Source organism: Pseudophryne corroboree, unplaced genomic scaffold (genome assembly GCF_028390025.1).
Source record: "Pseudophryne corroboree isolate aPseCor3 unplaced genomic scaffold, aPseCor3.hap2 scaffold_853, whole genome shotgun sequence".
NCBI classification, from domain to species: domain Eukaryota; kingdom Metazoa; phylum Chordata; class Amphibia; order Anura; family Myobatrachidae; genus Pseudophryne; species Pseudophryne corroboree.
Window position 1 is genome coordinate 160036 of NW_026970432.1, and position 26629 is coordinate 186664.

Sequence of the window (26629 nt, forward strand, 5' to 3'; positions counted from 1 at the left end):
GGTTAATAGCCGTACACACTAACCAATTGCGCCACAGAGACACTTTGCAAAAAGTACATACTGACAAAGGCTAATAAGCATTCATCTAGAACGTTTCCTAGAAAAACTTTAAAAAGTCAATAATCTGGAGAGTTTTTGTAAGATGTTTCTTCCATCAACCAACAAAGAAACACATTGGTACTTTCCCATGATGAGTGAGTGCTTCAGGATCTCTTGCACTTACATGTGCAGCAGAGTACTGCAATGGAAGCATGCTGGGCCCATAACCCAGAGGTAGGCAGATTGAAACTATCCTTTGCTATATGCATTTTTTTGGTAATTAAAGTAATCCAAAACTGGGATGGATATTTTTGCTCTTTTATTTTTACTTAAAGTACAATAACTTTTACCATTTTAATTTGTTTTAATAGTATATTGACAGTATTGTTTTCTTTCAAAAATCCACTTAATTTTCTTTACCCTATTATTAAAATGGTAATTGACAAAAACAAACTACATTGTCACCAGAAGAGCAATACAAAATGTACAAGTGATATATTAAAATCATCTTTCCAGGTTGAATTTCAATGATGCATTGGGGCAACGATTTTGTGAGAAACATCTTCACCCTTAAATAAAGATTTTCTTAATTGCTTACCTGTGTGCTAATTAGATATCACCTTGTTTTCACATTAAACAGACTTCCACATGAGAAAGCAGCAAGGATGCAGTGCCGTTAATGTTTCCTGGTGTCAACCTGTATTATTTCAGTAGACATTGAAATGAGGATGCATCTTGCTGCCTTTCCAATGAAGCAAGTTTAATTTAGTAATAGGTGAAAAACCATCCTTACAAAGGTGTTAATCAGAGACTTGGCTTTGTGGACACTTTTCAGAGAACAAATTTGTTAGCATAAAAATAAAGCCAGAAAATGAAGAGCTGTTTATTCACTCAATTGGATTTTTCTGCCAGCATATTTTTTTTTTCTCTGCAACCTACTGCTAAATTGTGCTTCCTAGCTGTTTTTATAAAATCACTGAATCAAATCTAACTCTGATTACATCAGGGAAGGCCAGGTACCCACACCATAACAGGGGGTTTGAAATTTTGACTTGTCTACTTTAAGATCACCAAAATCTGATCACAAGGTAAATTACGTCCCTGGGTGGGATTGAACCACCAACCTTTTAGATAATAACCGAACACGCTAACTGATTGCGCCACAGAGACACTTTGCAAACTTACATTCTGACAAACGCTAATAAGCATTCATCTAGAACGTTTCCTAGAAAAACTTTAAAAAGTCAATAATCTGGAGAGTTTTTGTAAGATGTTTCTTCCATCAATCAACGAAGAACATTCATGCTGATTTCTTGCAGCAGCTGGGCACTGTAACAGCTCCAGAGCTGCTCTGTAAGGCAACTAAAAGGGTGTGGGCCCTGCAGCACTACCTGTAGTTCGCATTGTGCGCTGGAAGGCACAAAGTAAGCAGACGGGAGAAGTCAGGATAGTGCGCAAGGGCATAGAAGGGAGCGGCTCAAGAAAAGAGAAGTGGAAACTGACAGCAAACTAGGCTGGAGAGAGACCTGAGACAAAGAGATCTGAATTATACGAGAGCCGACCAGGGGAAACACAAATTATGCAGTCGAGTTTCCCACATTTGGGGAAATAGCTGGAGCAGCACACACAGAGTGCAATGGGTGAGCCTTGCCCTGGGAGAAGCACCTTCATGATCATAGTATCTCACCTGGCAGGTAAGTAGGAGTTGGGCAAGAGCTGAGGAGGGTCGCTGCTCGGGCACCCCCCTGTCAAGTGAAGGAGATCCAACTGAGGCAGCACAAGAGAACTCTCGAAAGAAGAACAAGGCTAGAGGAAGATCTGAGACACAGAAATCTGGCTTTTACCAGAGCTGACCAGAGGAAAGCACAAACACAGTCCCCCACTACCACAAATAATGCAGTCGAGTTTCCCACATTTGGGGAAATCACAGGGGTCAGCATACCCAGAATGCAATGAATGAACCTCACCCTGGGAGAACAATCTTCATGACCATGGTATCTCCTATGCAAAATAAGTATGATTTGGGATAGGGCTGGGGAGGGCCGCTGCTCAGGCACATCTCTGTCAAGTAAAGGAGATTCAACTGAGGCAGCACAAGGGAACTCTCATCTGGGGACAACAACTGCAGGGAGAACACATATTTTCAGATGAACATGGGAGGGCAGAAGGCTGCCTAATACTGAAGCACCCCCAAACAACAAACCAAATGCAACAACTAGTGCAAGCATTCCTGGGGGAAGGCCTGCAGCAGATGGATTTGCATATGGTGATGTCATCCAAGCAGTGGGTCAAAGTTGGCTTCAACCCTCGTCTGCATATGAAAAGAAAAAAGGGATGTGCAGGGCATGGCGGCCTTTTGCGGCGCTTGCATGACCCCTAATTCGCATTAAACACCTCCACCCTCCTTAGGTGTGGGGCTCATGTTGGCTATGCCCCAGCACCTGAAGCATTCAAGCTGATTTCTTGCAGCAGCTGGGCACTGTAACAGCTCCAGAGCTGCTCTGTAAGGCAAGTAAAAGGGTGTGGGCCCTGCAGCACTACCTGTAGTTCGCATTGTGCGTTGGAAGGCACAAAGTAAGCAGACGGGAGAAGTCAGGATAGTGCGCAAGGGCATAGAAGGGAGCGGCTCAAGAAAAGAGAAGTGGAAACAGACAGCAAACTAGGCTGGAGAGAGACCTGAGACAAAGAGATCTGAATTATACGAGAGCCGACCAGAGGAAACACAAATTATGCAGTCAAGTGTCCCACATTTGGGGAAATCGCAGGAGCAGCACACCCAGAGTGCAATGGGTGAGCCTTGCCCTGGGAGAAGCACCTTCCTGATCATAGTATCTCACCTGGCAGGTAAGTAGGAGTTGGGCTAGAGCTGGGGAGGGTCGCTGCTCGGGCACCCCCCTGTCAAGTGAAGGAGATCCAACTGAGGCAGCACAAGGGAACTCTCGAAAGAAGAACAAGGCTAGAGGAAGATCTGAGACAAAGAAATCTGACTTTTACCAGAGCTGACCAGAGGAAAGCACAAACACAGTCCCCCTCTACCACAAATAATGCAGTCGAGTTTCCCACATTTGGGGAAATCACAGGGGTCATCATACCCAGAATGCAATGAATGAACCTCACCCTGGGAGAACAATCTTCATGACCATGATATCTCCTATGCAAAATAAGTATGATTTGGGATAGGGCTGGGGAGGGCCGCTGCTCAGGCACATCTCTGTCAAGTAAAGGCGATTCAACTGAGGCAGCACAAGGGAACTCTCATCTGGGGACAACAACTGCAGGGAGAACACATATTTTCAGATGAACATGGGAGGGCAGAAGGCTGCCTAATACTGAAGCACCCCCAAACAACAAACCAAATGCAACAACTAGTGCAAGCATTCCTGGGGGAAGGCCTGCAGCAGATGGATTTGCATATGGTGATGTCATCCAAGCAGTGGGTCAAAGTTGGCTTCAACCCTCGTCTGCATATGAAAAGAAAAAAGGGATGTGCAGGGCATGGCGGCCTTTTGCGGCGCTTGCATGACCCCTAATTCGCATTAAACACCTCCACCCTCCTTAGGTGTGGGGCTCATGTTGGCTATGCCCCAGCACCTGAAGCATTCAAGCTGATTTCTTGCAGCAGCTGGGCACTGTAACAGCTCCAGAGCTGCTCTGTAAGGCAACTAAAAGGGAGTGGGCCCTGCAGCACTACCTGTAGTTCGCATTGTGCGTTGGAAGGCACAAAGTAAGCAGACAGGAGAAGTCAGGATAGTGCGCAAGGGCATAGAAGGGAGCGGCTCAAGAAAAGAGAAGTGGAAACAGACAGCAAACTAGGCTGGAGAGAGACCTGAGACAAAGAGATCTGAATTATACGAGAGCCGACCAGAGGAAACACAAATTATGCAGTCAAGTGTCCCACATTTGGGGAAATCGCAGGAGCAGCACACCCAGAGTGCAATGGGTGAGCCTTGCCCTGGGAGAAGCACCTTCCTGATCATAGTATCTCACCTGGCAGATAAGTAGGAGTTGGGCTAGAGCTGGGGAGGGTCGCTGCTCGGGCACCCCCCTGTCAAGTGAAGGAGATCCAACTGAGGCAGCACAAGGGAACTCTCGAAAGAAGAACAAGGCTAGAGGAAGATCTGAGACAAAGAAATCTGACTTTTACCAGAGTTGACCAGAAGAAAGCACAAACACAGTCCCCCACTACCACAAATAATGCAGTCGAGTTTCCCACATTTGGGGAAATCACAGGGGTCAGCATACCCAGAATGCAATGAATGAACCTCACCCTGGGAGAACAATCTTCATGACCATGGTATCTCCTATGCAAAATAAGTATGATTTGGGATAGGGCTGGGGAGGGCCGCTGCTCAGGCACATCTCTGTCAAGTAAAGGAGATTCAACTGAGGCAGCACAAGGGAACTCTCATCTGGGGACAACAACTGCAGGGAGAACACATATTTTCAGATGAACATGGGAGGGCAGAAGGCTGCCTAATACTGAAGCACCCCCAAACAACAAACCAAATGCAACAACTAGTGTAAGCATTCCTGGGGGAAGGCCTGCAGCAGATGGATTTGCATATGGTGATGTCATCCAAGCAATGGGTCAAAGTTGGCTTCAACCCTCGTCTGCATATGAAAAGAAAAAAGGGATGTGCAGGGCATGGCGTCCTTTTGTGGCGCTTGGATGACCCTTAATTCGCATTAAACATCTCCACCCTCCTTCGGTGTGGGGCTCATGTTGGCTATGCCCCAGCCCCTGAAGCATTCAAGATGATTTCTTGCAGCAGCTGGGCACTGTAACAGCTCCAGAGCTGTTCTTTAAAGCATGTAAAAGGGTGTGGGCCCTGCAGCACTACCTGTAGTATGCATTGTGCGTTGGAAGGCACAAAGTAAGCAGACGGGAGAGGTCAGGATAGTGCGCAAGGGCATAGAAGGGAGCGGCTCAAGAAAAGAGAAGTGGAAACAGACAGCAAACTAGGCTGGAGAAAGACCTGAGACAAAGAGATCTGAATTATACGAGAGCCGACCAGAGGAAACACAAATTATGCAGTCAAGTTTCCCACATTTGGGGAAATCGCAGTAGCAGCACACCCAGAGTGCAATGGGTGAGCCTTGCCCTGGGAGAAGCACCTTCCTGATCATAGTATCTCACCTGGCAGGTAAGTAGGAGTTGGGCTAGAGCTGGGGAGGGTCGCTGCTCGGGCACCCCCCTGTCAAGTGAAGGAGATCCAACTGAGGCAGCACAAGGGAACTCTCGAAAGAAGAACAAGGCTAGAGGAAGATCTGAGACAAAGAAATCTGACTTTTACCAGAGCTGAGCAGAGGAAAGCACAAACACAGTCCCCCACTACCACAAATAATGCAGTCGAGTTTCCCACATTTGGGGAAATCACAGGGGTCAGCATACCCAGAATGCAATGAATGAACCTCACCCTGGGAGAACAATCTTCATGACCATGGTATCTCCTATGCAAAATAAGTATGATTTGGGATAGGGCTGGGGAGGGCCGCTGCTCAGGCACATCTCTGTCAAGTAAAGGAGATTCAACTGAGGCAGCACAAGGGAACTCTCATCTGGGGACAACAACTGCAGGGAGAACACATATTTTCAGATGAACATGGGAGGGCAGAAGGCTGCCTAATACCGAAGCACCCCCAAACAACAAACCAAATGCAACAACTAGTGCAAGCATTCCTGGGGGAAGGCCTGCAGCAGATTGATTTGCATATGGTAATGCCATCCAAGCAGTGGGTCAAAGTTGGCTTCAACCCTCGTCTGCATATGAAAAGAGAAAAGGGGCGTGCAGGGCATGGCGGCCTTTTGCGGCGCTTAGGTGACCCTTAGTTCGCATTAAACACCTCCACCCTCCTTCGGTGTGGGGCTCATGTTGGCAATGCCCCAGCCCCTGAAGCATTCAAGCTGATTTCTTGCAGCAGCTGGGTACTGTAACAGCTCCAGAGTTGCTCTGTGAGGCAAGTAAAAGGGTGTGGGCCCTGCAGCACTACCTGTAGTTTGCATTGTGTGTTGGAAGGCACAAAGTAAGCAGACGGGAGAAGTCAGGATAGTGCGCAAGGGCATAGAAGGGAGCGGCTCAAGAAAAGAGAAGTGGAAACAGACAGCAAACTAGGCTGGAGAGAGACCTGAGACAAAGAGATCTGAATTATACGAGAGACGACCAGGGGAAACACAAATTATGCAGTCAAGTTTCCCACATTTGGGGAAATCACAGGGGCAGCACACCCAGAGTGCAATGGGTGAGCCTTGCCCTGGGAGAAGCACCTACATGATCATAGTATCTCACCTGGCAGGTAAGTAGGAGTTGGGCTAGAGCTGGGGAGGGTCGCTGCTCGGGTACCCCCCTGTCAAGTGAAGGAGATCCAACTGAGGCAGCACAAGGGAACTCTCGAAAGAGGAACAAGGCTAGAGGAAGATCTGAGACAAAGAAATCTGATTTTTACCAGAGTTGACCAGAAGAAAGCACAAACACAGTCCCCCACTACCACAAATAATGCAGTCGAGTTTCCCACATTTGGGGAAATCACAGGGGTCATCATACCCAGAATGCAATGAATGAACCTCACCCTGGGAGAACAATCTTCATGACCATGGTATCTCCTATGCAAAATAAGTATGATTTGGGATAGGGCTGGGGAGGGCCGCTGCTCAGGCACATCTCTGTCAAGTAAAGGAGATTCAACTGAGGCAGCACAAGGGAACTCTCATCTGGGGACAACAACTGCAGGGAGAACACATATTTTCAGATGAACATGGGAGGGCAGAAGGCTGCCTAATACTGAAGCACCCCCAAACAACAAACCAAATGCAACAACTAGTGCAAGCATTCCTGGGGGAAGGCCTGCAGCAGATGGATTTGCATATGGTGATGTCATCCAAGCAGTGGGTCAAAGTTGGCTTCAACCCTCGTCTGCATATGAAAAGAAAAAAGGGATGTGCAGGGCATGGCGGCCTTTTTCGGCGCTTGCATGACCCCTAATTCGCATTAAACACCTCCACCCTCCTTAGGTGTGGGGCTCATGTTGGCTATGCCCCAGCACCTGAAGCATTCAAGCTGATTTCTTGCAGCAGCTGGGCACTGTAACAGCTCCAGAGCTGCTCTGTAAGGCAACTAAAAGGGTGTGGGCCCTGCAGCACTACCTGTAGTTCGCATTGTGCGTTGGAAGGCACAAAGTAAGCAGACGGGAGAAGTCAGGATAGTGCGCAAGGGCATAGAAGGGAGCGGCTCAAGAAAAGAGAAGTGGAAACAGACAGCAAACTAGGCTGGAGAGAGACCTGAGACAAAGAGATCTGAATTATACGAGAGCCGACCAGAGGAAACACAAATTATGCAGTCAAGTGTCCCACATTTGGGGAAATCGCAGGAGCAGCACACCCAGAGTGCAATGGGTGAGCCTTGCCCTGGGAGAAGCACCTTCCTGATCATAGTATCTCACCTGGCAGGTAAGTAGGAGTTGGGCTAGAGCTGGGGAGGGTCGCTGCTCGGGCACCCCCCTGTCAAGTGAAGGAGATCCAACTGAGGCAGCACAAGGGAACTCTCGAAAGAAGAACAAGGCTAGAGGAAGATCTGAGACAAAGAAATCTGACTTTTACCAGAGTTGACCAGAAGAAAGCACAAACACAGTCCCCCACTACCACAAATAATGCAGTCGAGTTTCCCACATTTGGGGAAATCACAGGGGTCAGCATACCCAGAATGCAATGAATGAACCTCACCCTGGGAGAACAATCTTCATGACCATGGTATCTCCTATGCAAAATAAGTATGATTTGGGATAGGGCTGGGGAGGGCCGCTGCTCAGGCACAGCTCTGTCAAGTAAAGGAGATTCAACTGAGGAAGCACAAGGGAACTCTCATCTGGGGACAACAACTGCAGGGAGAACACATATTTTCAGATGAACATGGGAGGGCAGAAGGCTGCCTAATACTGAAGCACCCCCAAACAACAAACCAAATGCAACAACTAGTGTAAGCATTCCTGGGGGAAGGCCTGCAGCAGATGGATTTGCATATGGTGATGTCATCCAAGCAGTGGGTCAAAGTTGGCTTCAACCCTCGTCTGCATATGAAAACAAAAAAGGGATGTGCAGGGCATGGCGTCCTTTTGTGGCGCTTGGATGACCCTTAATTCGCATTAAACATCTCCACCCTCCTTCGGTGTGGGGCTCATGTTGGCTTTGCCCCAGCCCCTGAAGCATTCAAGATGATTTCTTGCAGCAGCTGGGCACTGTAACAGCTCCAGAGCTGTTCTGTAAAGCATGTAAAAGGGTGTGGGCCCTGCAGCACTACCTGTAGTATGCATTGTGCGTTGGAAGGCACAAAGTAAGCAGACGGGAGAGGTCAGGATAGTGCGCAAGGGCATAGAAGGGAGCGGCTCAAGAAAAGAGAAGTGGAAACAGACAGCAAACTAGGCTGGAGAAAGACCTGAGACAAAGAGATCTGAATTATACGAGAGCCGACCAGAGGAAACACAAATTATGCAGTCAAGTTTCCCACATTTGGGGAAATCACAGGAGCAGCACACCCAGAGTGCAATGGGTGAGCCTTGCCCTGGGAGAAGCACCTTCCTGATCATAGTATCTCACCTGGCAGGTAAGTAGGAGTTGGGCTAGAGCTGGGGTGGGTCGCTGCTCGGGCACCCCCCTGTCAAGTGAAGGAGATCCAACTGAGGCAGCACAAGGGAACTCTCGAAAGAAGAACAAGGCTAGAGGAAGATCTGAGACAAAGAAATCTGACTTTTACCAGAGCTGAGCAGAGGAAAGCCCAAACACAGTCCCCCACTACCACAAATAATGCAGTCGAGTTTCCCACATTTGGGGAAATCACAGGGGTCAGCATACCCAGAATGCAATGAATGAACCTCACCCTGGGAGAACAATCTTCATGACCATGGTATCTCCTATGCAAAATAAGTATGATTTGGGATAGGGCTGGGGAGGGCCGCTGCTCAGGCACATCTCTGTCAAGTAAAGGAGATTCAACTGAGGCAGCACAAGGGAACTCTCATCTGGGGACAACAACTGCAGGGAGAACACATATTTTCAGATGAACATGGGAGGGCAGAAGGCTGCCTAATACTGAAGCACCCCCAAACAACAAACCAAATGCAACAACTAGTGTAAGCATTCCTGGGGGAAGGCCTGCAGCAGATGGATTTGCATATGGTGATGTCATCCAAGCAGTGGGTCAAAGTTGGCTTCAACCCTCGTCTGCATATGAAAAGAAAAAAGGGATGTGCAGGGCATGGCGTCCTTTTGTGGCGCTTGGATGACCCTTAATTCGCATTAAACATCTCCACCCTCCTTCGGTGTGGGGCTCATGTTGGCTATGCCCCAGCCCCTGAAGCATTCAAGATGATTTCTTGCAGCAGCTGGGCACTGTAACAGCTCCAGAGCTGTTCTGTAAAGCATGTAAAAGGGTGTGGGCCCTGCAGCACTACCTGTAGTATGCATTGTGCGTTGGAAGGCACAAAGTAAGCAGATGGGAGAAGTCAGGATAGTGCGCAAGGGCATAGAAGGGAGCGGCTCAAGAAAAGAGAAGTGGAAACAGACAGCAAACTAGGCTGGAGAGAGACCTGAGACAAAGAGATCTGAATTATACGAGAGCCGACCAGAGGAATCACAAATTATGCAGTCAAGTGTCCCACATTTGGGGAAATTGCAGGAGCAGCACACCCAGAGTGCAATGGGTGAGCCTTGCCCTGGGAGAAGCACCTTCATGATCATAGTATCTCACCTGGCAGGTAAGTAGGAGTTGGGCTAGAGCTGGGGAGGGTCGCTGCTCGGGAACCCCCCTGTCAAGTGAAGGAGATCCAACTGAGGCAGCACAAGGGAACTCTCGAAAGAGGAACAAGGCTAGAGGAAGATCTGAGACAAAGAAATCTGACTTTTAACAGAGCTGACCAGAGGAAAGCACAAACATAGTCCCCCTCTACCACAAATAATGCAGTCGAGTTTCCCACATTTGGGGAAATCACAGGGGTCAGCATACTCAGAATGCAATGAATGAACCTCACCCTGGGAGAACAATCTTCATGACCATGGTATCTCCTATGCAAAATAAGTATGATTTGGGATAGGGCTGGGGAGGGCCGCTGCTCAGGCACATCTCTGTCAAGTAAAGGAGATTCAACTGAGGCAGCACAAGGGAACTCTCATCTGGGGACAACAACTGCAGGGAGAACACATATTTTCAGATGAACATGGGAGGGCAGAAGGCTGCCTAATACTGAAGCACCCCCAAACAACAAACCAAATGCAACTACTAGTACAAGCATTCCTGGGGGAAGGCCTGCAGCAGATGGATTTGCATATGGTGATGTCATCCAAGCAGTGGGTCAAAGTTGGCTTCAACCCTCATCTGCATATGAAAAGAGAAAAGGGGCGTGCAGGGCATGGCGGCCTTTTGCGGCGCTTGTATGACCCCTAGTTCGCATTAAACACCTCCACCCTCCTTCGGTGTGGGGCTCATGTTGGCTATGCCCCAGCCCCTGAAGCATTCAAGCTGATTTCTTGCAGCAGCTGGGCACTGTAACAGCTCCAGAGCTGCTCTGTAAGGCAAGTAAAAGGGTGTGGGCCCTGCAGCACTACCTGTAGTTCGCATTGTGCGTTGGAAGGCACAAAGTAAGCAGATGGGAGAAGTCAGGATAGTGCGCAAGGGCATAGAAGGGAGCGGCTCAAGAAAAGAGAAGTGGAAACAGACAGCAAACTAGGCTGAAGAGAGACCTGAGACAAAGAGATCTGAATTATATGAGAGCCGACCAGGGGAAACACAAATTATGCAGTCAAGTTTCCCACATTTGGGGAAATCAAAGGGGCAGCACACCCAGAGTGCAATGGGTGAGCCTTGCCCTGGGAGAAGCACCGACATCATCATAGTATCTCACCTGGCAGGTAAGTAGGAGTTGGGCTAGAGCTGGGGAGGGTCGCTGCTCGGGCACCCCCCTGTCAAGTGAAGGAGATCCAACTGAGGCAGCACAAGGGAACTCTCGAAAGAAGAACAAGGCTAGAGGAAGATCTGAGACAAAGAAATCTGACTTTTACCAGAGCTGACCAGAGGAAAGCACAAACACAGTCCCCCACTACCACAAATAATGCAGTCGAGTTTCCCACATTTGGGGAAATCACAGGGGTCATCATACCCAGAATGCAATGAATGAACCTCACCCTGGGAGAACAATCTTCATGACCATGATATCTCCTATGCAAAATAAGTATGATTTGGTATAGGGCTGGGGAGGGCCGCTGCTCAGGCACATCTCTGTCAAGTAAAGGCGATTCAACTGAGGCAGCACAAGGGAACTCTCATCTGGGGACAACAACTGCAGGGAGAACACATATTTTCAGATGAACATGGGAGGGCAGAAGGCTGCCTAATACTGAAGCACCCAAAAAACAACAAACCAAATGCAACAACTAGTGCAAGCATTCCTGGGGGAAGGCCTGCAGCAGATGGATTTGCATATGGTGATGTCATCCAAGCAGTGGGTCAAAGTTGGCTTCAACCCTCGTCTGCATATGAAAAGAAAAAAGGGATGTGCAGGGCATGGCGGCCTTTTGCGGCGCTTGCATGACCCCTAATTCGCATTAAACACCTCCACCCTCCTTCGGTGTGGGGCTCATGTTGGCTATGCCCCAGCACCTGAAGCATTCAAGCTGATTTCTTGCAGCAGCTGGGCACTGTAACAGCTCCAGAGCTGCTCTGTAAGGCAAGTAAAAGGGTGTGGGCCCTGCAGCACTACCTGTAGTTCGCATTGTGCGTTGGAAGGCACAAAGTAAGCAGACGGGAGAAGTCAGGATAGTGCGCAAGGGCATAGAAGGGAGCGGCTCAAGAAAAGAGAAGTGGAAACAGACAGCAAACTAGGCTGGAGAGAGACCTGAGACAAAGAGATCTGAATTATACGAGAGCCGACCAGAGGAAACACAAATTATGCAGTCAAGTGCCCCACATTTGGGGAAATCGCAGGAGCAGCACACCCAGAGTGCAATGGGTGAGCCTTGCCCTGGGAGAAGCACCTTCCTGATCATAATATCTCACCAGGCAGGTAAGTAGGAGTTGGGCTAGAGCTGGGGAGGGTCGCTGCTAGGGCACCCCCCTGTCAAGTGAAGGAGATCCAACTGAGGCAGCACAAGGGAACTCTCGAAAGAAGAACAAGGCTAGAGGAAGATCTGAGACAAAGAAATCTGACTTTTACCAGAGCTGAGCAGAGGAAAGCACAAACACAGTCCCCCACTACCACAAATAATGCAGTCGAGTTTCCCACATTTGGGGAAATCACAGGGGTCAGCATACCCAGAATGCAATGAATGAACCTCACCCTGGGAGAACAATCTTCATGACCATGGTATCTCCTATGCAAAATAAGTATGATTTGGGATAGGGCTGGGGAGGGCCGCTGCTCAGGCATATATCTGTCAAGTAAAGGAGATTCATCTGAGGCAGCACAAGGGAACTCTCATCTGGGGACAACAACTGCAGGGAGAACACATATTTTCAAATGAACATGGGAGGGCAGAAGGCTGCCTAATACTGAAGCACCCCCAAACAACAAACCAAATGCAACAACTAGTACAAGCATTCCTGGGGGAAGGTCTGCAGAAGACGGATTTGCATACAGTGATGTCATCCAAGCAGTGGGCCAAAGTTGGCTGGAACCCTCATCTGCATATGAAAAGAGAAAAGGGGTATGCAGGGCATGGCGGCCTTTTGCGGCGCTTGGATGACCCTCAGTTCGCATTAAACACCCCCACCCTCCTTCGGTGTGGGGCTCATGTTGGCAATGCCCCAGCCCCTGAAGCATTCCAGCTGATTTCTTGCAGCAGCTGGGCACTGTAACAGCTCCAGAGCTGCTCTGTAAGGCAACTAAAAGGGTGTGGGCCCTGCAGCACTACCTGTAGTTCGCATTGTGCGTTGGAAGGCACAAAGTAAGCAGACGGGAGAAGTCAGGATAGTGCGCAAGGGCATAGAAGGGAGCGGCTCAAGAAAAGAGAAGTGGAAACAGACAGCAAACTAGGCTGGAGAGAGACCTGAGACAAAGAGATCTGAATTATACGAGAGCCGACCAGAGGAAACACAAATTATGCAGTCAAGTGTCCCACATTTGGGGAAATCGCAGGAGCAGCACACCCAGAGTGCAATGGGTGAGCCTTGCCCTGGGAGAAGCACCTTCCTGATCATAGTATCTCACCTGGCAGGTAAGTAGGAGTTGGGCTAGAGCTGGGGAGGGTCGCTGCTCGGGCACCCCCCTGTCAAGTGAAGGAGATCCAACTGAGGCAGCACAAGGGAACTCTCGAAAGAAGAACAAGGCTAGAGGAAGATCTGAGACAAAGAAATCTGACTTTTACCAGAGCTGACCAGAGGAAAGCACAAACACAGTCCCCCACTACCACAAATAATGCAGTCGAGTTTCCCACATTTGGGGAAATCACAGGGGTCAGCATACCCAGAATGCAATGAATGAACCTCACCCTGGGAGAACAATCTTCATGACCATGGTATCTCCTATGCAAAATAAGTATGATTTGGGATAGGGCTGGGGAGGGCCGCTGCTCAGGCATAACTCTGTCAAGTAAAGGAGATTCAACTGAGGCAGCACAAGGGAACTCTCATCTGGGGACAACAACTGCAGGGAGAACACATATTTTCAAATGAACATGGGAGGGCAGAAGGCTGCCTAATACTGAAGCACCCCCAAACAACAAACCAAATGCAACAACTAGTACAAGCATTCCTGGGGGAAGGTCTGCAGAAGACGGATTTGCATACAGTGATGTCATCCAAGCAGTGGGCCAAAGTTGGCTGGAACCCTCATCTGCATATGAAAAGAGAAAAGGGGTATGCAGGGCATGGCGGCCTTTTGCGGCGCTTGGATGACCCTTAGTTCGCATTAAACACCCCCACCATCCTTCGGTGTGGGGCTCATATTGGCAATGCCCCAGCATTCAAGCTGATTTCTTGCAGCAGCTTGGCACTGTAACAGCTCCAGAGCTGCTCTGTAAGGCAAGTAAAAGGTTGTGGGCCCTGCAGCACTACCTGTAGTTTGCATTGTGCATTGGAAGGCACAAAGTAAGCAGACAGGAGTAGAAGTCAGGATAGTGCACAAGGGTATAGAAGGGAGGGGCTCAAAAAAAAAGAAGTGGAAACAGACAGCAAACTAGGCTGGAGAGAGACCTGAGACAAAGAGATCTGAATTATATGAAAGCCGACCAGTGGAAACACAAATTATGCAGTCAAGTTTCCCACATTTGGGGAAATCACAGGAGCAGCACACCCAGAGTGCAATGGATGAGCCTTGCCCTGGGAGAAGCACCTTCATGATCATAGTATCTCACCTGGCAGGTAAGTAGGAGTTGGGCTAGAGCTGGGGAGGGTCGCTGCTCGGGCACCCCCCTGTCAAGTGAAGGAGATCCAACTGAGGCAGCACAAGGGAACTCTCGAAAGAAGAACAAGGCTAGAGGAAGATCTGAGACAAAGAAATCTGACTTTTACCAGAGCTGACCAGAGGAAAGCACAAACACAGTCCCCCACTACCACAAATAATGCAGTCGAGTTTCCCACATTTGGGGAAATCACAGGGGTCAGCATACCCAGAATGCAATGAATGAACCTCACCCTGGGAGAACAATCTTCATGACCATGGTATCTCCTATGCAAAATAAGTATGATTTGGGATAGGGCTGGGGAGGGCCGCTGCTCAGGCACATCTCTGTCAAGTAAAGGAGATTCAACTGAGGCAGCACAAGGGAACTCTCATCTGGGGACAACAACTGCAGGGAGAACACATATTTTCAGATGAACATGGGAGGGCAGAAGGCTGCCTAATACTGAAGCACCCCCAAACAACAAACCAAATGCAACAACTAGTGCAAGCATTCCTGGGGGAAGGCCTGCAGCAGATGGATTTGCATATGGTGATGTCATCCAAGCAGTGGGTCAAAGTTGGCTTCAACCCTCGTCTGCATATGAAAAGAGAAAAGGGGCATGCAGGGCATGGCGGCCTTTTGCGGCGCTTGGATGACCCCTAGTTCGCATTAAACACCTCCACCCTCCTTCGGTGTGGGGCTCATGTTGGCTATGCCCCAGCCCCTGAAGCATTCAAGCTGATTTCTTGCAGCAGCTGGGCACTGTAACAGCTCCAGAGCTGCTCTGTAAGGCAAGTAAAAGGGTGTGGGCCCTGCAGCACTACCTGTAGTTCGCATTGTGCGTTGGAAGGCACAAAGTAAGCAGATGGGAGAAGTCAGGCTAGTGTGCAAGGGCATAGAAGGGAGCGGCTCAAGAAAAGAGAAGTGGAAACAGACAGCAAACTAGGCTGAAGAGAGACCTGAGACAAAGAGATCTGAATTATATGAGAGCCGACCAGGGGAAACACAAATTATGCAGTCAAGTGTCCCACATTTGGGGAAATCAAAGGGGCAGCACACCCAGAGTGCAATGGGTGAGCCTTGCCCTGGGAGAAGCACCTTCCTGATCATAGTATCTCACCTGGCAGGTAAGTAGGAGTTGGGCTAGAGCTGGGGAGGGTCGCTGCTCGGGCACCCCCCTGTCAAGTGAAGGAGATCCAACTGAGGCAGCACAAGGGAACTCTCGAAAGAAGAACAAGGCTAGAGGAAGATCTGAGACAAAGAAATCTGACTTTTACCAGAGCTGACCAGAGGAAAGCACAAACACAGTCCCCCACTACCACAAATAATGCAGTCGAGTTTCCCATATTTGGGGAAATCACAGGGGTCATCATACCCAGAATGCAATGAATGAACCTCACCCTGGGAGAACAATCTTCATGACCATGATATCTCCTATGCAAAATAAGTATGATTTGGGATAGGGCTGGGGAGGGCCGCTGCTCAGGCACATCTCTGTCAAGTAAAGGCGATTCAACTGAGGCAGCACAAGGGAACTCTCATCTGGGGACAACAACTGCAGGGAGAACACATATTTTCAAATGAACATGGGAGGGCAGAAGGCTGCCTAATACTGAAGCACCCCCAAACAACAAACCAAATGCAACAACTAGTACAAGCATTCCTGGGGGAAGGTCTGCAGAAGACGGATTTGCATACAGTGATGCTGGGCCCATAACCCAGAGGTAGGCAGATTGAAACTATCCTCTGCTATATGCATTTTTTTTGTGTTAATTAAAGTAATCCAAAACTGGGATTGATATTTTGTCTCTTTTATTTTTACTTAAAGTACAATAACTTTTACCATTTTAATTTGTTTTAATAGTATATTGACAGTATTGTTTTCTTTCAAAAATCCACTTCATTTTCTTTACCCTATTATTAAAATGGTAATTGACAAAAACAAACTACATTGTCACCAGAAGAGCAATACAAAATGTACAAGTGATATATTAAAATCATCTTTCCAGCTTGAATTTCAATGATGCATTGGGGCAACGATTTTGTGAGAAACATCTTCACCCTTAAATAAAGATTTTCTTAATTCCTTACCTGTGTGCTAATTAGATATCACCTTGTTTTCACATTAAACAGACTTCCACATGAGAAAGCAGCAAGGATGCAGTGGCGTTAATGTTTCCTGGTGTCAACCTGTATTATTTCAGTAGACATTGAAATGAGGATGCATCTTGCTGCCTTTCCAATGAAGCAAGTTTAATTTAGTAATAGGTGAAAAACCATCCTTACAAAGGTGTTAATCAGAGACTTGGCTTTGTGGACACTTTTCAGAGAACAAATTTGTTAGCATAAAAATAAAGCCAGAAAATAAAGAGCTGTTTAATCACTCAATTGGATTTTTCTGCCAGCATATTTTTTTTCTCTGCAACCCACTGCTAAATTGTGCTTCCTAGCTGTTTTTATAAAATCACTGAATCAAATCTAACTCTGATTACATCAGAGAAGGCCAGGTACCCTACACCATAAAAGGGGGTATGAAATTTTGACTGTCTACTTAAAGATCACCAAAATCTGATAACAAGGTCAATTAGGTCCCTGGGTGGGATTGAACCACCAACCTTTTGGTTAATAGCCGTACATACTAACTGATTGCGCCACAGAGACACTTTGCAAAAGTCCATACTGACAAAGGCTAATAAGCATTCATCTAAAACGTTTCCTAGAAAAACTTTAAAAAGTCAATAATCTGGAAAGTTTTTGTAAGATGTTTCTTCCATCAACCAACGAAGAAACACATTGGTACTTTCCCATGATGAGTGAGTGCTTCAGGATCTCTTGAACTTACATGTGCAGCAGAGTACTGCAATGGAAGCATGCTGGGCCCATAACCCAGAGGTAGGCAGATTGAAACTATCCTCTGCTATATGCATTTTTTTGTTTGTTAATTAAAGTAATCCAAAACTGGGATTGATATTTTGTCTGTTTTATTTTTACTTAAAGTACAATAACTTTTACCATTTTAATTTGTTTTAATAGTATATTGACAGTATTGTTTTCTTTCAAAAATCCACTTCATTTTCTTTACCCTATTATTAAAATGGTAATTGACAAAAACAAACTACATTGTCACCAGAAGAGCAATACAAAATGTACAAGTGATATATTAAAATCATCTTTCCAGCTTGAATTTCAATGATGCATTGGGTCAACAATTTTGTGAGAAACATCTTCACCCTTAAATAAAGATTTTCTTAATTCCTTACCTGTGTGCTAATTAGATATCACCTTGTTTTCACATTAAACAGACTTCCACATGAGAAAGCAGCAAGGATGCAGTGGCGTTAATGTTTCCTGGTGTCAACCTGTATTATTTCAGTAGACATTGAAATGAGGATACATCTTGCTGCCTTTCCAATGAAGCAAGTTTAATTTAGTAATAGGTGAAAAACCATCCCTACAAAGGTGTTAATCAGAGACTTGGCTTTGTGGACACTTTTCAGAGAACAAATTTGTTAGCATAAAAATAAAGCCAGAAAATGAAGAGCTGTTTAATCACGCAATTTGATTTTTTTGCCAGCATATTTTTTTTTCTCTGCAACCCACTGCTAAATTGTGCTTCCTAGATGTTTTTATAAAATCACTGAATCAAATCTAACTCTGATTACATCAGAGAAGGCCAGGTACCCTACACCATAACAGGGGGTATGAAATTTGACTTGTCTACTTAAAGATCACCAAAATCTGATAACAAGGTCAATTACGTCCCTGGGTGGGATTGAACCACCAACCTTTTGGTTAATAGCCATACACACTAACTGATTGCGCCACAGAGACACTTTGCAAAAGTACATACTGACAAATGCTAATAAGCATTCATCTAAAACGTTTCCTAGAAAAACTTAAAAAAGTCAATAATCTGGAGAGTTTTTGTAAGATGTTTCTTCTATCAACCAACGAAGAAACACATTGGTACTTTCCCATGATGAGTGAGTGCTTCAGGATCTCTTGCACTTACATGTGCAGCAGAGTACAGCAATGGAAGCATGCTGGGCCCATAACCCAGAGGTAGGCAGATTGAAACTATCCTCTGCTATATGCATTTTTTTGTTTGTTAATTAAAGTAATCCAAAACTGGGATTGATATTTTGGCTCTTTTATTTTTACTTAAAGTACAATAACTTTTACCATTTTAATTTGTTTTAATAGTATATTGACAGTATTGTTTTCTTTCAAAAATCCACTTAATTTTCTTTACCCTATTATTAAAATGGTAATTGACAAAAACAAACTACATTGTCACCAGAAGAGCAATACAAAATGTACAAGTGATATATTAAAATCATCTTTCCAGCTTGAATTTCAATGATGCATTGGGGCAACGATTTTGTGAGAAACATCTTCACCCTTAAATAAAGATTTTCTTAATTCCTTACCTGTGTGCTAATTAGATATCACCTTGTTTTCACATTAAACAGACTTACACAAGAGAAAGCAGCAAGGATGCAGTGGCGTTAATGTTTCCTGGTGTCAACCTGTATTAATTCAGTAGACATTGAAATGAGGATGCATCTTGCTGCCTTTCCAATGAAGCAAGTTTAATTTAGTAATAGGTGAAAAACCATCCTTACAAAGGTGTTAATCAGAGACTTGGCTTTGTGGACACTTTTCAGAGAACAAATTTGTTAGCATAAAAATAAAGCCAGAAAATAAAGAGCTGTTTAATCACTCAATTGGATTTTTCTGCCAGCATATTTTTTTTCTCTGCAACCCACTGCTAAATTGTGCTTCCTAGCTGTTTTTATAAAATCACTGAATCAAATCTAACTCTGATTACATCAGAGAAGGCCAGGTACCCTACACCATAACAGGGGGTTTGAAATTTTGACTTGTCTACTTAAAGATCACAAAAATCTGATAACAAGGTCAATTAGGTCCCTGGGTGGGATTGAACCACCAACCTTATGGTTAATAGCCGTACATACTAACTGATTGCGCCACAGAGACACTTTGCAAAAGTCCATACTGACAAAGGCTAATAAGCATTCATCTAAAACGTTTCCTAGAAAAATTTTCAAAAGTCAATAATCTGGAGAGTTTTTGTAAGATGTTTCTTCCATCAACCAACGAAGAAACACATTGGTACTTTCCCATGATGAGTGAGTGCTTCAGGATCTCTTGAACTTACATGTGCAGCAGAGTACTGCAATGGAAGCATGCTGGGCCCATAACCCAGAGGTAGGCAGATTGAAACTATCCTCTGCTATATGCATTTTTTTTTTGTTAATTAAAGTAATCCAAAACTGGGATTGATATTTTGTCTCTTTTATTTTTACTTAAAGTACAATAACTTTTACCATTTTAATTTGTTTTAATAGTATATTGACAGTATTGCTTTCTTTCAAAAATCCACTTCATTTTCTTTACCCTATTATTACAAACTACATTGTCACCAGAAGAGCAATACAAAATGTACAAGTGATATATTAAAATCATCTTTCCAGCTTGAATTTCAATGTTGCATTGGGTCAACAATTTTGTGAGAAACATCTTCACCCTTAAATAAAGATTTTCTTAATTCCTTACCTGTGTGCTAATTAGATATCACCTTGTTTTCACATTAAACAGACTTCCACATGAGAAAGCAGCAAGGATGCAGTGGCATTAATGTTTCCTGGTGTCAACTTGTATTATTTCAGTAGACATTGAAATGAGGATGCATCTTGCTGCCTTTCCAATGAAGCAAGTTTAATTTAGTAATAGGTGAAAAACCATCCTTACAAAGGTGTTAATCAGAGACTTGGCTTTGTGGACACTTTTCAGAGAACAAATTTGTTAGCATAAAAATAAAGCCAGAAAATGAAGAGCTGTTTAATCACTCGATTGGATTTTTCTGCCAGCATATTTTTTTTCTCTGCAACCCACTGCTAAATTGTGCTTCCTAGCTGTTTTTTATAAAATCACTGAATCAAATCTAACTCTGATTACATCAGAGAAGGCCATGTACCCTACACCATAAGAGGAGGTTTGAAATTTTGACTTGTCTACTTAAATATCACCAAAATCTGATCACAAGGTTAATTACGTCCCTGGGTGGGATTGAACCACCAACCTTTTGGTTAATAGCCAAACACACTAACCGATTGCGCCACAGAGACACTTTGCAAAAGTCCATACTGACAAAGGCTAATAAGCATTCATCTAAAACGTTTCCTAGAAAAACTTTAAAAAGTCAATAATCTGGAGAGTTTTTGTAAGATGTTTCTTCCATCAACCAACGAAGAAACACATTGGTACTTTCCCATGATAAGTGAGTGCTTCAGGATCTCTTGCACTTACATGTGCAGCAGAGTACTGCAATGGAAGCATGCTGGGCCCATAACCCAGAGGTAGGCAGATTGAAACTATCCTCTGCTATATGCATTTTTTTGTTTGTTAATTAAAGTAATCCAAAACTGGGATTGATATTTTGGCTCTTTTATTTTTACTTAAAGTACAATAACTTTTACCATTTTAATTTGTTTTAATAGTATATTGACAGTATTGTTTTCTTTCAAAAATCCACTTAATTTTCTTTACCCTATAATAAAATGGTAATTGACAAAAACAAACTACATTGTCACCAGAAGAGCAATACAAAATGTACAAGTGATATATTAAAATCATCTTTCCAGCTTGAATTTCAATGATGCATGGGGGCAACGATTTTGTGAGAAACATCTTCACCCTTAAATAAAGATTTTCTTAATTCCTTACCTGTGTGCTAATTAGATATCACCTTGTTTTCACATTAAACAGACTTCCACATGAGAAAGCAGCAAGGATGCAGTGGCGTTAATGTTTCCTGGTGTCAACCTGTATTATTTCAGTAGACATTGAAATGAGGATGCATCTTGCTGCCTTTCCAATGAAGCAAGTTTTATTTAGTAATAGGTGAAAAACCATCCTTACAAAGGTGTTAATCAGAGACTTGGCTTTGTGGACACTTTTCAGAGAACAAATTTGTTAGCATAAAAATAAAGCCAGAAAATAAAGAGCTGTTTAATCACTCAATTGGATTTTTCTGCCAGCATATTTTTTTTCTCTGCAACCCACTGCTAAATTGTGCTTCCTAGCTGTTTTTATAAAATCACTGAATCAAATCTAACTCTGATTACATCAGAGAAGGCCAGGTACCCTACACCATAACAGGGGGTTTGAAATTTTGACTTGTCTACTTAAAGATCACCAAAATCTGATAACAAGGTCAATTAGGTCCCTGGGTGGGATTGAACCACCAACCTTTTGGTTAATAGCCGTACATACTAACTGATTGCGCCACAGAGACACTTTGCAAAAGTCCATACTGACAAAGGCTAATAAGCATTCATCTAAAACGTTTCCTAGAAAAACTTTAAAAAGTCAATAATCTGGAGAGTTTTTGTAAGATGTTTCTTCCATCAACCAACGAAGAAACACATTGGTACTTTCCCATGATGAGTGAGTGCTTCAGGATCTCTTGAACTTACATGTGCAGCAGAGTACTGCAATGGAAGCATGCTGGGCCCATAACCCAGAGGTAGGCAGATTGAAACTATCCTCTGCTATATGCATTTTTTTTTGTTAATTAAAGTAATCCAAAACTGGGATTGATATTTTGTCTCTTTTATTTTTACTTAAAGTACAATAACTTTTACCATTTTAATTTGTTTTAATAGTATATTGACAGTATTGTTTTCTTTCAAAAATCCACTTCATTTTCTTTACCCTATTATTAAAATGGTAATTGACAAAAACAAACTACATTGTCACCAGAAGAGCAATACAAAATGTACAAGTGATATATTAAAATCACATTTCCAGCTTGAATTTCAATGATGCATTGGGGCAACGATTTTGTGAGAAACATCTTCACCCTTAAATAAAGATTTTCTTAATTCCTTACCTGTGTGCTAATTAGATATCACCTTGTTTTCATATTAAACAGACTTCCACATGAGAAAGCAGCAAGGATGCAGTGGCGTTAATGTTTCCTGGTGTCAACTTGTATTATTTTAGTAGACATTGAAATGAGGATGCATCTTGCTGCCTTTCCAATGAAGCAAGTTTAATTTAGTAATAGGTGAAAAACCATCCTTACAAAGGTGTTAATCAGAGACTTGGCTTTGTGGACACTTTTCAGAGAACAAATTTGTTAGCATAAAAATAAAGCCAGAAAATGAAGAGCTGTTTAATCACTCAATTGGATTTTTCTGCCAGCATATTTTTTTTCTCTGCAACCCACTGCTAAATTGTGCTTCCTAGCTGTTTTTATAAAATCACTGAATCAAATCTAACTCTGATTACATCAGAGAAGGCCAGGTACCCTACACCATAACAGGGGGTATGAAATTTGACTTGTCTACTTAAAGATCACCAAAATCTGATAACAAGGTCAATTAGGTCCCTGGGTGGGATTGAACCACCAACCTTTTGGTTAATAGCCGTACACACTAACTGATTGCGCCACAGAGACACTTTTTCAAAAGCACATACTGACAAAGGCTAATAAGCATTCATCTAAAACGTTTCCTAGAAAAACTTTCAAAAGTTAATAATCTGGAGAGTTTTTGTAAGATGTTTCTTCCATCAACCAACGAAGAAACACATTGGTACTTTCCCATGATGAGTGAGTGCTTCAGGATCTCTTGCACTTACATGTGCAGCAGAGTACAGCAATGGAAGCATGCTGGGCCCATAACCCAGAGGTAGGCAGATTGAAACTATCCTCTGCTATATGCATTTTTTTGTTTGTTAATTAAAGTAATCCAAAACTGGGATTGATATTTTGGCTCTTTTATTTTTACTTAAAGTACAATAACTTTTACCATTTTAATTTGTTTTAATAGTATATTGACAGTATTGTTTTCTTTCAAAAATCCACTTAATTTTCTTTACCCTATTATTAAAATGGTAATTGACAAAAACAAACTACATTGTCACCAGAAGAGCAATACAAAATGTACAAGTGATATATTAAAATCATCTTTCCAGCTTGAATTTCAATGATGCATTGGGGCAACGATTTTGTGAGAAACATCTTCACCCTTAAATAAAGATTTTCTTAATTCCTTACCTGTGTGCTAATTAGATATCACCTTGTTTTCACATTAAACAGACTTCCACAAGAGAAAGCAGCAAGGATGCAGTGGCGTTAATGTTTCCTGGTGTCAACCTGTATTAATTCAGTAGACATTGAAATGAGGATGCATCTTGCTGCCTTTCCAATGAAGCAAGTTTAATTTAGTAATAGGTGAAAAACCATCCTTACAAAGGTGTTAATCAGAGACTTGGCTTTGTGGACACTTTTCAGAGAACAAATTTGTTAGCATAAAAATAAAGCCAGAAAATAAAGAGCTGTTTAATCACTCGATTGGATTTTTCTGCCAGCATATTTTTTTTCTCTGCAACCCACTGCTAAATTGTGCTTCCTAGCTGTTTTTTATAAAATCACTGAATAAAATCTAACTCTGATTACATCAGAGAAGGCCATGTACCCTACACCATAAGAGGAGGTTTGAAATTTTGACTTGTCTACTTAAATATCACCAAAATCTGATCACAAGGTTAACTACGTCCCTGGGTGGGATTGAACCACCAACCTTTTGGTTAATAGCCAAACACACTAACTGATTGCGCCACAGAGACACTTTGCAAAAGTCCATACTGACAAAGGCTAATAAGCATTCATCTAAAACGTTTCCTAGAAAAACTTTAAAAAGTCAATAATCTGGAGAGTTTTTGTAAGATGTTTCTTCCATCAACCAACGAAGAAACACATTGGTACTTTCCCATGATAAGTGAGTGCTTCAGGATCTCTTGCACTTACATGTGCAGCAGAGTACTGCAATGGAAGCATGCTGGGCCCATAACCCAGAGGTAGACAGATTGAAACTATCCTCTGCTATATGCATTTTTTTGTTTGTTAATTAAAGTAATCCAAAACTGGGATTGATATTTTGGCTCTTTTATTTTTACTTAAAGTACAATAACTTTTACCATTTTAATTTGTTTTAATAGTATATTGACAGTATAGTTTTCTTTCAAAAATCCACTTAATTTTCTTTACCCTGTTATTAAAATGGTAATTGACAAAAAAACTACATTGTCACCAGAAGAGCAATACAAAATGTACAAGTGATATATTAAAATCATCTTTCCAGCTTGAATTTCAATGATGCATTGGGGCAACAATTTTGTGAGAAACATCTTCACCCTTAAATAAAGATTTTCGTAATTCCTTACCTGTGTGCTAATTAGATATCACCTTGTTTTCACATTAAACAGACTTCCACATGAGAAAGCAGCAAGGATGCAGTGGCTTTAATGTTTCCTGGTGTCAACCTGTATTATTTCAGTAGACATTGAAATGAGGATGCATCTTGCTGCCTTTCCAATGAAGCAAGTTTAATTTAGTAATAGGTGAAAAACCATCCTTACAAAGGTGTTAATCAGAGACTTGGCTTTGTGGACACTTTTCAGAGAACAAATTTGTTAGCATAAAAATAAATTCCAGAAAATGAAGAGCTGTTTAATCACTCAATTGGATTTTTCTGCCAGCATATTTTTTTTCTCTGCAACCCACTGCTAAATTGTGCTTCCTAGCTGTTTTTTTATAAAATCACTGAATCAAATCTAACTCTGATTACATCAGAGAAGGCCAGGTACCCTACACAATAAGAGGGGGTTTGAAATTTTGACTTGTCTACTTAAATATCACCAAAATCTGATCACAAGGTCAATTACGTCCCTGGGTGGGATTGAACCACCAACCTTTTGGTTAATAGCCAAACACACTAACCGATTGCGCCACCGAGACACTTTGCAAAAAGTACATACTGACAAAGGCTAATAAGCATACATCTAGAACGTTTCCTAGAAAAATATTAAAAAATCAATAATCTGGAGAGTTTTTGTAAGATGTTTCTTCCATCAACCAATGAATAAACACATTGGTACTTTCCCATGATGAGTGAGTGCTTCAGGATCTCTTGCACTTACATGTGCAGCAGAGTACTGCAATGGAAGCATGCTGGACCCATAACCCAGAGGTAGGCAGATTGAAACTATCCTTTGCTATATGCATTTTTTTTTTGTTAATTTAAGTAATCAAAACTGGGATTGATATTTTTGCTCTTTTATTTTTACTTAAAGTACAATAACTTTTACCATTTTAATTTGTTTTAATAGTATATTGACAGTATAGTTTTCATTCAAAAATCCACTTAATTTTCTTTACCCTATTATTAAAATGGTAATTGACAAAAAAAACTACATTGTCACCAGAAGAGCAATACAAAATGTACAAGTCATCTTTCCAGCTTGAATTTCAATGATGCATTGGGGCAACAATTTTGTGAGAAACATCTTCACCCTTAAATAAAGATTTTCGTAATTTCTTACCTGTGTGCTAATTAGATATCACCTTGTTTTCACATTAAACAGACTTCCACATGAGAAAGCAGCAAGGATGCAGTGGCTTTAATGTTTCCTGGTGTCAACCTGTATTATTTCAGTAGACATTGAAATGAGGATGCATCTTGCTGCCTTTCCAATGAAGCAAGTTTAATTTAGTAATAGGTGAAAAACCATCCTTACAAAGGTGTTAATCAGAGACTTGGCTTTGTGGACACTTTTCAGAGAACAAATTTGTTAGCATAAAAATAAATTCCAGAAAATGAAGAGCTGTTTAATCACTCAATTGGATTTTTCTGCCAGCATATTTTTTTTCTCTGCAACCCACTGCTAAATTGTGCTTCCTAGCTGTTTTTTTATAAAATCACTGAATCAAATCTAACTCTGATTACATCAGAGAAGGCCAGGTACCCTACACAATAAGAGGGGGTTTGAAATTTTGACTTGTCTACTTAAATATCACCAAAATCTGATCACAAGGTCAATTACGTCCCTGGGTGGGATTGAACCACCAACCTTTTGGTTAATAGCCAAACACACTAACCGATTGCGCCACCGAGACACTTTGCAAACAGTACATACTGACAAAGGCTAATAAGCATACATCTAGAACGTTTCCTAGAAAAATATTAAAAAATCAATAATCTGGAGAGTTTTTGTAAGATGTTTCTTCCATCAACCAATGAATAAACACATTGGTACTTTCCCATGATGAGTGAGTGCTTCAGGATCTCTTGCACTTACATGTGCAGCAGAGTACTGCAATGGAAGCATGCTGGACCCATAACCCAGAGGTAGGCA

At 43.4% G+C, this 26629-nt stretch overlaps 25 non-coding genes and 2 pseudogenes across 25 annotated transcripts; all 27 read right to left on the bottom strand.

Annotated features, from left to right (window-relative positions):
• Positions 1-1578: 1578 nt before the first annotated feature.
• On the bottom strand, positions 1579-1741 carry LOC135043288 (U1 spliceosomal RNA). Its single transcript, XR_010236188.1, has one exon. It is a non-coding gene; the product is annotated as a U1 spliceosomal RNA (small nuclear RNA).
• Positions 1742-1893: 152 nt separating this feature from the next.
• Positions 1894-2057, bottom strand: LOC135043293 (U1 spliceosomal RNA). Its single transcript, XR_010236192.1, has one exon. It is a non-coding gene; the product is annotated as a U1 spliceosomal RNA (small nuclear RNA).
• Positions 2058-2728: 671 nt separating this feature from the next.
• LOC135043320 (U1 spliceosomal RNA) lies at positions 2729-2891 on the bottom strand. The gene has a single exon (XR_010236218.1). It is a non-coding gene; the product is annotated as a U1 spliceosomal RNA (small nuclear RNA).
• A 152-nt stretch (positions 2892-3043) lies between these two features.
• Positions 3044-3207, bottom strand: LOC135043310 (U1 spliceosomal RNA). The gene has a single exon (XR_010236209.1). It is a non-coding gene; the product is annotated as a U1 spliceosomal RNA (small nuclear RNA).
• A 671-nt stretch (positions 3208-3878) lies between these two features.
• On the bottom strand, positions 3879-4041 carry LOC135043330 (U1 spliceosomal RNA). Its single transcript, XR_010236228.1, has one exon. It is a non-coding gene; the product is annotated as a U1 spliceosomal RNA (small nuclear RNA).
• Positions 4042-4193: 152 nt separating this feature from the next.
• On the bottom strand, positions 4194-4357 carry LOC135043303 (U1 spliceosomal RNA). The gene has a single exon (XR_010236202.1). It is a non-coding gene; the product is annotated as a U1 spliceosomal RNA (small nuclear RNA).
• Positions 4358-5028: 671 nt separating this feature from the next.
• Positions 5029-5191, bottom strand: LOC135043327 (U1 spliceosomal RNA). The gene has a single exon (XR_010236225.1). It is a non-coding gene; the product is annotated as a U1 spliceosomal RNA (small nuclear RNA).
• A 152-nt stretch (positions 5192-5343) lies between these two features.
• On the bottom strand, positions 5344-5507 carry LOC135043294 (U1 spliceosomal RNA). The gene has a single exon (XR_010236193.1). It is a non-coding gene; the product is annotated as a U1 spliceosomal RNA (small nuclear RNA).
• A 671-nt stretch (positions 5508-6178) lies between these two features.
• On the bottom strand, positions 6179-6341 carry LOC135043285 (U1 spliceosomal RNA). The gene has a single exon (XR_010236186.1). It is a non-coding gene; the product is annotated as a U1 spliceosomal RNA (small nuclear RNA).
• Positions 6342-6493: 152 nt separating this feature from the next.
• On the bottom strand, positions 6494-6657 carry LOC135043313 (U1 spliceosomal RNA). Its single transcript, XR_010236212.1, has one exon. It is a non-coding gene; the product is annotated as a U1 spliceosomal RNA (small nuclear RNA).
• A 671-nt stretch (positions 6658-7328) lies between these two features.
• LOC135043321 (U1 spliceosomal RNA) lies at positions 7329-7491 on the bottom strand. The gene has a single exon (XR_010236219.1). It is a non-coding gene; the product is annotated as a U1 spliceosomal RNA (small nuclear RNA).
• Positions 7492-7643: 152 nt separating this feature from the next.
• LOC135043304 (U1 spliceosomal RNA) lies at positions 7644-7807 on the bottom strand. The gene has a single exon (XR_010236203.1). It is a non-coding gene; the product is annotated as a U1 spliceosomal RNA (small nuclear RNA).
• Positions 7808-8478: 671 nt separating this feature from the next.
• On the bottom strand, positions 8479-8641 carry LOC135043324 (U1 spliceosomal RNA). Its single transcript, XR_010236222.1, has one exon. It is a non-coding gene; the product is annotated as a U1 spliceosomal RNA (small nuclear RNA).
• A 152-nt stretch (positions 8642-8793) lies between these two features.
• LOC135043305 (U1 spliceosomal RNA) lies at positions 8794-8957 on the bottom strand. The gene has a single exon (XR_010236204.1). It is a non-coding gene; the product is annotated as a U1 spliceosomal RNA (small nuclear RNA).
• A 671-nt stretch (positions 8958-9628) lies between these two features.
• LOC135043316 (U1 spliceosomal RNA) lies at positions 9629-9791 on the bottom strand. Its single transcript, XR_010236214.1, has one exon. It is a non-coding gene; the product is annotated as a U1 spliceosomal RNA (small nuclear RNA).
• A 152-nt stretch (positions 9792-9943) lies between these two features.
• Positions 9944-10107, bottom strand: LOC135043306 (U1 spliceosomal RNA). Its single transcript, XR_010236205.1, has one exon. It is a non-coding gene; the product is annotated as a U1 spliceosomal RNA (small nuclear RNA).
• Positions 10108-10799: 692 nt separating this feature from the next.
• On the bottom strand, positions 10800-10941 carry LOC135043289 (U1 spliceosomal RNA; annotated as a pseudogene).
• A 152-nt stretch (positions 10942-11093) lies between these two features.
• Positions 11094-11257, bottom strand: LOC135043307 (U1 spliceosomal RNA). Its single transcript, XR_010236206.1, has one exon. It is a non-coding gene; the product is annotated as a U1 spliceosomal RNA (small nuclear RNA).
• A 672-nt stretch (positions 11258-11929) lies between these two features.
• LOC135043332 (U1 spliceosomal RNA) lies at positions 11930-12092 on the bottom strand. The gene has a single exon (XR_010236230.1). It is a non-coding gene; the product is annotated as a U1 spliceosomal RNA (small nuclear RNA).
• Positions 12093-12244: 152 nt separating this feature from the next.
• On the bottom strand, positions 12245-12408 carry LOC135043295 (U1 spliceosomal RNA). The gene has a single exon (XR_010236194.1). It is a non-coding gene; the product is annotated as a U1 spliceosomal RNA (small nuclear RNA).
• Positions 12409-13079: 671 nt separating this feature from the next.
• On the bottom strand, positions 13080-13242 carry LOC135043322 (U1 spliceosomal RNA). The gene has a single exon (XR_010236220.1). It is a non-coding gene; the product is annotated as a U1 spliceosomal RNA (small nuclear RNA).
• A 152-nt stretch (positions 13243-13394) lies between these two features.
• On the bottom strand, positions 13395-13558 carry LOC135043296 (U1 spliceosomal RNA). Its single transcript, XR_010236195.1, has one exon. It is a non-coding gene; the product is annotated as a U1 spliceosomal RNA (small nuclear RNA).
• Positions 13559-14223: 665 nt separating this feature from the next.
• Positions 14224-14386, bottom strand: LOC135043331 (U1 spliceosomal RNA). The gene has a single exon (XR_010236229.1). It is a non-coding gene; the product is annotated as a U1 spliceosomal RNA (small nuclear RNA).
• Positions 14387-14538: 152 nt separating this feature from the next.
• LOC135043297 (U1 spliceosomal RNA) lies at positions 14539-14702 on the bottom strand. Its single transcript, XR_010236196.1, has one exon. It is a non-coding gene; the product is annotated as a U1 spliceosomal RNA (small nuclear RNA).
• Positions 14703-15394: 692 nt separating this feature from the next.
• LOC135043286 (U1 spliceosomal RNA) lies at positions 15395-15536 on the bottom strand (annotated as a pseudogene).
• Positions 15537-15688: 152 nt separating this feature from the next.
• LOC135043314 (U1 spliceosomal RNA) lies at positions 15689-15852 on the bottom strand. The gene has a single exon (XR_010236213.1). It is a non-coding gene; the product is annotated as a U1 spliceosomal RNA (small nuclear RNA).
• Positions 15853-20479: 4627 nt separating this feature from the next.
• On the bottom strand, positions 20480-20553 carry TRNAN-AUU (transfer RNA asparagine (anticodon AUU)). The gene has a single exon. It is a non-coding gene; the product is annotated as a tRNA-Asn (tRNA).
• Positions 20554-26629: the final 6076 nt, after the last annotated feature.